This window comes from Rhinichthys klamathensis, unplaced genomic scaffold, assembly GCF_029890125.1.
Source record: "Rhinichthys klamathensis goyatoka isolate OS25496 unplaced genomic scaffold, OSU_Roscu_1.1 h1tg000147l_1, whole genome shotgun sequence".
In the NCBI taxonomy this organism is placed as follows: domain Eukaryota; kingdom Metazoa; phylum Chordata; class Actinopteri; order Cypriniformes; family Leuciscidae; genus Rhinichthys; species Rhinichthys klamathensis.
The window spans coordinates 165,654-172,800 of NW_026606682.1; the positions used below are offsets into that span (position 1 = coordinate 165,654).

The 7,147-nt window shown below is 38.8% G+C and overlaps 1 protein-coding gene across 1 annotated transcript in view; it reads right to left on the reverse strand.

The window, feature by feature from the left end:
• LOC130090484 (plexin-A2-like) overlaps positions 1-2,774 on the reverse strand; it is a gene marked incomplete at its 3' end in the record, with an annotated part of 166,725 nt that extends 163,951 nt beyond the window's left edge. The window contains exon 1 of the mRNA XM_056257878.1: positions 2,318-2,774. The remainder of the gene's footprint in view (positions 1-2,317) is intronic.
• Positions 2,775-7,147: the final 4,373 nt, after the last annotated feature.

Genomic DNA, 7,147 nt, shown 5'->3' on the forward strand with positions numbered 1-7,147 from the left:
GATACTCTGCTCATCTAAAAGCATTAAGTGTGTCACTTGTGTAGGTTTGACTCCCTTATCTAAATGTTTTAAACATTGGCGTACGGGACACTATGCGGGAGGCCCCAGTATGAGCCAATTAAAGTTATGGTATACCATCAGAGAGTCTAAATTTTTTTTTTTTTAAATCTGCACAGTCAGCATGCATTACAAACTACAATAAAAGTGGGAAAAACGCACAAGCTTGATTATTAATTACCATTATCAATTCACTTTGTATAGCAGATCAAATAAAAACGCATGCTGATTAACATGACAGAGCGACACCTTATGTAACAAAAAATAAAAAAATGTAAATGACTAAATTGGCCAAAATTAACAAAATTTGGCCATGACCTCACCACTTGGAAAGAGGACCCCAGGGCTTAAATGCCACTGGATGTAATGTATGCGGAATGTAAACTGAAATTCAGAGATATGTTGACTTATAAAAGGATTCTATATGACTGAAAGGATTATAAAACAAAAGCTGAGCTACTTAAAACATAAAATATGAAACGTATAAACTTTTAAACTAGCATATGCATAGCCATGGCAAATAATTATCATCATTGTTCTCAGGTGTCTCGTGTCAAATTTTCAGGACAAACAGACAAATAAGTGTAATTTGAAGAAAATTAAAAGGTTATGGCATTCATTTCAGTAGCATTTTATGAGCTTCCTCAGCTTTGATAGCAGTGAGTGAATTTGACTAAAGCTGAATTTCTGTCAGTAATATTTAGTAGGCTATAGTTATCCAACCACAGGTAACCACCTAGTTATGTAAATATATCTAAACGATCTAGCCAATTACATTTTGTATTTATGTATTTATCATGACCGTATGGTCGACTCACCGTCCGATATTGATCTTATCGGAACGCGTTCAAGCAACCTACTGTTGCTATGGTTACCTCATCAGGCGACCGCGATTTCACTGAGCGTCTATTTAGCACACTGACGAACTTATTAAAACCGAACTTTTGCGGTTACTGAAAGGTTTGAAACCCCCGTTGAAACAGAAAAGGACATACTTTCAAGACTTCTGTTGCTTCTTTTATTCATCTCAAATTAAATATGGATCGAATTCTCCACGAAACTGATCATTTAGACGTTCTCCACTAGCAATGCGCTCTTTCAGTTCTTGAATAGAGCCGTTCTCACCCTGCCGTCTCGGGTCAAACCGCTGTTTCGGAGATAAAAACGATGATGTGAAGAGGTCACGCTCGAGATGAATTCACCTCATCTTCCTGACTGAAAGCGCCGTTTGATTGTGTTAGTCAGACACCGATTAATATCATCCCTGTCCTTCATAGCAGATGCCAGTGATTCTCATGCAAATGCTGGCCGATTTTCTACTTAAAGAAGCATTTATTTTCTTTAGAGCCGATGTCAGAGCCGCGAGTTAAGGGAAATGAAGATTTGTGAGTGCATCTGCTGTGGTCCAGAGGAACGGAACGGAGTTTTAGGTGAGAGGAGCTGAATTATGAGCACTCTGCAACAATCTGTTTCACATTTTGAACGTCTATCAACTTCTTTGACAGGCAGCGTCCCACAAAACTGAGTATGCGACTGTGATAGTCATGTCTATTTAAATGGATATTGAGGAAGATTCCGTAGGCTAGAGGCTACAGGAGTAGGCTATACAGATAAGATCGCAAGGAGAGCGCAAAGTGAAGGGTATATGATGTTTAAATGAGCGTAAATTAAATCAATAAAATAAGGTTAAAGGATTATCATCGCGCATATGCATGAGGAAGATTGATGAGCGACATTTTCATTTGCGTGTTTTTCGCTTTGACGAGGATAATCAGCAAACATTGTAGTTTTATCTCTGATTCTGATCTCTTAATTATGTGGGAAAAATACAATTAAAATTAGGCAAAATTAAATTAGGCTATACACAATCATTATCATTAACTTATCTTATGTGGTGAAAAAAATGCAATTAATTCAGCAAAATTCAATAGACACACAATCATTATCGTTAACTGCTTGCATATTAAGTTTAATAAGTTTAAACGTGAAAGTGAGGATACGGTTGTTTGTTTTATTGAGATTTCCAGCATCACCAGCAAACGTTTCCACATCTAATGCAGAACCACCAAATGAATTCCCATTATCCTAATTATATTGCTCAACTTCTTTGCGATGCATGAGCAATTTGCCATGAATGATATGTTTTCTCTACGCTTTCCTCCAACACGTTGCACGGAACACATTAGTATTCCTGGCCACATCTCCCACGAAAAGCATTTCTGGGCTTGAATGAATTCATGAAGCACGTTTGTCCACTCACCTACAATCCAGAAGAAAGCTGAGGATGCTATCTAATGTTCAGTCAAAAGATGCCTCTGCGTTCAGCTCAGTTTTGACAGATAGATCCACATCCGAATGAATGCCGAAGCTTCAAAGGTATAGGCACCTTCAATAAATTTCTCACAATTCCTCGAAGATTTCTTGCATGCGAGATGATGAATGAACGGTCGCCGCGCGGCTTCAGGTAACTGATCTATGCAGCAAAATTCAACGCTTTATCGGTCGATGCCGGAGGATGGTCATTCACAAGCGCATATGCCAAGTGCACGGCACATTCCCCCAGTCCTCTGACACGGATAGCGGCTTGACATCACGCCTTTTTCATCAGCAGCTCTCCGTTAGATCGTCGCGCGCGCGCTCATTGCTCTCCTATGAAGGTTTTACGCGAGACTGGCACAGGAACCGAAGCCCAGCAGCGTTACAGTAGCAGCGCGTTTAAACCCAGCCCCCTGTGCTAGCACTCACTTACGACCGGCTCTATTTGCATGTCGCATGTTTTAACTGTTTCATTCTCTCAAAGATGCTCATTTTACAAATGCAGAACTGAGGTGATTAGAAATGTGCATTTGCATATTTAGATTTAATATAGGCTACTAATCTCGCCATATTGGCTAGTGAGCTGTTATAGTGCAATATGTCTCAAGGCTATATTGTCTGTAGTCATGGGATTATCTATCTATTTAGCTGCAGCTTCCTTAATGGGATTATTATTATTATTTTTAATCAAAATAGCTGTTTACAATAAACTGAGCATTTGTGTGCAATCACTTTTTTTTTTTTTTTTTTTGCAAAGCATAAAACGTACATAAACAAAACTGTGGCACAATCACTTTGTTCAAAAATAACATGCGATTCACTAAATATGATCTATAAGCATTTTCAAAAACAGCATGGATGAAGATCTTGGGATATGAAGTTCATGCCTTTGACCTCATGTGAGATTACAGAAAAATTCAGCAAATAATATATATATATTTTTTTGCAGTTAATAAAAGTTCCCTCACAATATGTTAAATCTATTTACAAGTAATAAAATGTTTAATTGTGTCTTATTTTACAAGCAGCTGCAAGTGTGAGGGAAATGCTAGCCCAGTAGTAATTTTGCTAGACAGTGCCATCTTTGGACAGAAGATTGCAATTACCTCATCTAAATCTATTCAACAGGGGGTTTAGTCAAGATATTTTGACTAGAACTCATTATTATGGGTATTATATTATGGGTCCATAAACTATTATTACTTCTCAAAATAGCTAAAAATATATCAACATTGAGAATTAAACATTTATTTTAAAACACATGACTACAAAATATTGTATTGTTTATCAATACAATATAATATTTGATAAATCTGAATAACATTTAAAGTAAATCCATTCATTTCTTATGAAAAAAAAACATAATTATAGAAACTTACAAACAACTATCCCTCTCTATCTTCGAGAAAAAACATTGAAGTAATAAACTTTGATAGTATAGCCTTTTGTTTTGCACAGAAAGGGAGAGAATGAATATTGCCATGCTTAAATTATTGTTACATGGATACAATTGTTCAGTCATAATCATGTCTGTCCTTTATTTATGTGGCTTATTCCTGTAATAAAAAACAAACTGTCTTTGTTTCGACAGAAATATCATCACAAACATATTTCCGTGTAAAAGGAGTGCATCATCACAATCACAAATCACAGCTATTCTTGTCTATGCTGATGTTCGTTTCAGATACAGTGTGTATGTGGAGATCTGAAATTTTGCTTCATAATGATCTGTGCTGCTGCTGCTTTCCGTAACCTGCATCTATATATAATCACAGGAGTTGTCCTTTTGCATTTCCTTCCAGAGGAATTAAAGGCTAAAACTTGTGTTTCATCTAAAATGAAATATTTCCCAGCATCACAGAGCCATATAACCCCAACAAATGATATTTGGCTGTCAGAGAGGATTAGTGGGCCATTAATAGTCTCTTTCTACAGTAAACGAGATATTGCATCGTCAATACCTTTTTACAGACTACATCAATCTTTTCCTCGTTCTTTTTAGTTTATGGAGGGGGGAAAAATCATCTCACATCTGACGGCAGGGAAAGTTGCTGGAAGTAATAGAATAACCACAGCCAGACAGGCTGCAGGATTTTGTCACATCTCCCAGCTGCACATCTGTCGCCGAATCTTTTAAAGTGGCATTCTACAATCGATAGTTTGATCGGTTAGCTCAAACAGAAATGGATTACACATTGGCCTGTCTTCTACATCTTTGTACTTTAAAAGGGGACATTGCGGGAGCACTTATTCCATGATCCATCAATAATTTAGAGTGGGAAAAGAACCGGTGGCAGCCATCAAAAATATTGCAAAACTGCCAGAGGAGAAGAGCGCATCTACCAAGTCTTGTGTATAGCCTACTAAAAGCTGTGTGGACTCTTCAGAGAAGCAGGGTCAATATCTGGAGGGCGTCCATATTGAAGTTCCACTACACTAACTCTCAAATGCATCTTAGTCATCCACTGGTAATCAAATATAGTTTTTTTTTTTTCAATATACGATTCACTGGTCATTATACAAGAAGTATGTTTAAATAAAGGGTAATTCAATTTGAATCGCAAAGTTAAAGCTCAATCCAGTTAGACTGAGCCGAACACTCATCTGCATAAAATGAGAAAACCATTGTTTTATCTATAAGTCATTAGTGCTGCCAAAATGTTGTGTAGAAAGTGTACACACAAATCTCTTATTAAAGAGCGCTGTGTAGTGCACAATATATTTAGCCATGGTGCTCATGGACGATGCAGGTTCGTATTCAGGTTTTAAAAGTTTTTTGCAGCGAATAGAAGAACCATTCCCCAAATAAACGTTCACTTAAGTTCATAAAATAACTATTTTCTTAGTGTGAAGAACATTTTAATAATCTAAAGAACCTTTTTCCACTATAAAGATATAACCTTTAGACCAATGGAAAGGTTCTTCGTGGAAGCATCGATGCCAATTAACAACCTTTATTTTTAAGAGTATGTGTCATGTCCTCTCTCTTTGCATAATCTCCTGCATTCTCTTATCCTGTCTTATTAAAAGGTATAAATAAACAAACAATTTTTAATTGTGTTTTATGGGTCTGTAAACATGGTATTTAAACATGCAGGAGTATCAGACCAGATTCTCTCGCATTCCTGTGGCTGCGATTACTCAAGTTGATGAAAAGGTAACATCTGACTTTGGCCATTTGAAGTCAGCTGACAGATGTGTGTGAATGGAGACTGCAGCTGTGTAGCAGAGAACACATGTCCCGCGTTAAAACCACTGCGCGGCTTGACTCAAGGTTGAGCTCAAGTGCCAGCCTTGGAACGAATGCTATAATTGGTACAATCCATGAAACATTATGCCTGACCTTGGCCGTGGTCATACAATCTGAGCCTAATTACTGATGATTGCTGGACTCCGAGGGGCAGTGAACGCGCCCAAATCGGGTCCAACTTCCAGATGGTGAAAAAGTAATATGGATCTGAAATATTTCAGAAGACTCAATTAAAACATGTCAATTATGTTTGCTGGAAATCATTAGGTTAACGGCAAGTGGAAGTACTTAAACGAGTCCGTTTATAATTAATGTCAATTTTCATTTCATCTGATGAAATACAACAAAAGTACATATACAGTATATCACAAGAGATCTCACAAGAGATCACAAGAGATATACAGTATCTCACAAGAGACCCCTCACATCTCAGCAAACATTTTAGTATATCTTCTCAAGGGACAATATATAGAAATTAAACTTGGATATATTTTAGAGTAGTCATATGTGCTACTTGTATAGCAGTATATATTTACTGTCCTCTGAAAATAACTCAACATACAGCCATTATTGTTAAAATAGCTGGCCACAAACGTGAGTACACCCTAAGTGAACATGTCAAAACTGTGTCCAAAGTGTCAATATTTTGTGTGAATTGTTATCTAGCATTGCCTTAATCCTCCTAGGCAAGGAATTCACCAGAGCTGCACAAGTTGTTGCTGGGACCCTCTTCCACTCCTCCATAATGACATCATGGAGCTGCTGGATGTAAGACACATGACACTTCTGCACCTTCCGCTTGAGGACGCCCCACAGGTGCTCAACAGGGTTCAGGTCTGGAGACATACTTGGCCACCCCATCACCTTCAGCTTCCTCAGCAAGGCAGTTGTCATCTTGGCGGTGTGTTTGGGGTCGTTATCATGCCATTCGGCCCAGTTTCTGAAGGGAGGGCATCATGTTCTGCTTCAGAAAGTCACAGTACATGTTGGAATCCATGGTTCCCTCAATAAAGCGCAGCTCCCCAAAACTAGCAGCACTCATGCAGCCCCAGACCATGATGCTGCTACCACACCCATGCTTGACTGTAGTAGGCAAGACACAATTTTCTTGGTACTCCTCACCAGGGCATCGCCACACATGCTGGACACCATCTGAGCCTAGCAAGTTTATCTTAGTCTCATCAGGGCACAGGACATGGTTCCAGTAATTCATGCTCTTGGAGATGTTGCTTTCAGCAAACTGTTTGCGGGCTTTCTTTTGAGCCAGCTTCAGAAGAGGCTTCCTCTGGGTTGACGGTCATGCAAACCGACTTGTTGCCGTGTGCGGCGTATGGTTGAGCACTGACAAGCTGACCTTCCGCTTCTGCAACCTCTAAAGCAATGCTGGCAGCGCTCATGCGTCTGTTTTTTAAAGCCAGCTTCTGCACCTGACGCACAGCACGAGGACTGAACTTCTTTGATTGACCTTTGCGAGGCCTGTTACGAGTGGAACCCGTCTTGGAAAACTGTATCTCAGTTTCATGG